Genomic DNA, 570 nt, shown 5'->3' on the forward strand with positions numbered 1-570 from the left:
ACGTATTTCTCCTCTGATTGTCAATCGTTTTGCCTCTCTACATCCTCTTTTTTTTTTTTATTTGTGCGTGATCGTGTAGCAGGTTGCAAACACAAGCACCGAGCTATTCATGCGGTGTCAACTATATGCTATGAAGCGGGAAGAAGAGTCACACGCATTTAAAGCCACGATGAGGGATTTGGAAAACCAACTTGAGTCTTATCGCGTGCGGGTGGCCCAGTTGGAGGAATCTTTAAAGCAATATCCAAACTCTGATCAGTTTCGCAGGGACGCCATTGCTCATTTCGTCTCTCATCCGACCGAACTACCTGGTCTGCTCTCTACTTTGTGCCCTTCTGAGGAAGCTGCTCTACCTCTGTTCCACATGTTTCGGGATGATCCGGTGATATCAAAGATGCTCCGTAGGGTGGCTGGCTGGGGATACCATAAGGGAAAAAGGGGAATGCAACAAAACTTGTATCGCACATTGGAAGCTGCCCTTCCGGACGACTGGGAAGAGGTTCGTGCTGTGCTACCCGACGATCTGACACCTCCTGGTCCGGAACCATTCAGCAAGCTTCCAACAAGTCC

The sequence above is a fragment of the Ipomoea triloba genome, chromosome 13, assembly GCF_003576645.1.
Source record: "Ipomoea triloba cultivar NCNSP0323 chromosome 13, ASM357664v1".
NCBI lineage: Eukaryota > Viridiplantae > Streptophyta > Magnoliopsida > Solanales > Convolvulaceae > Ipomoea > Ipomoea triloba.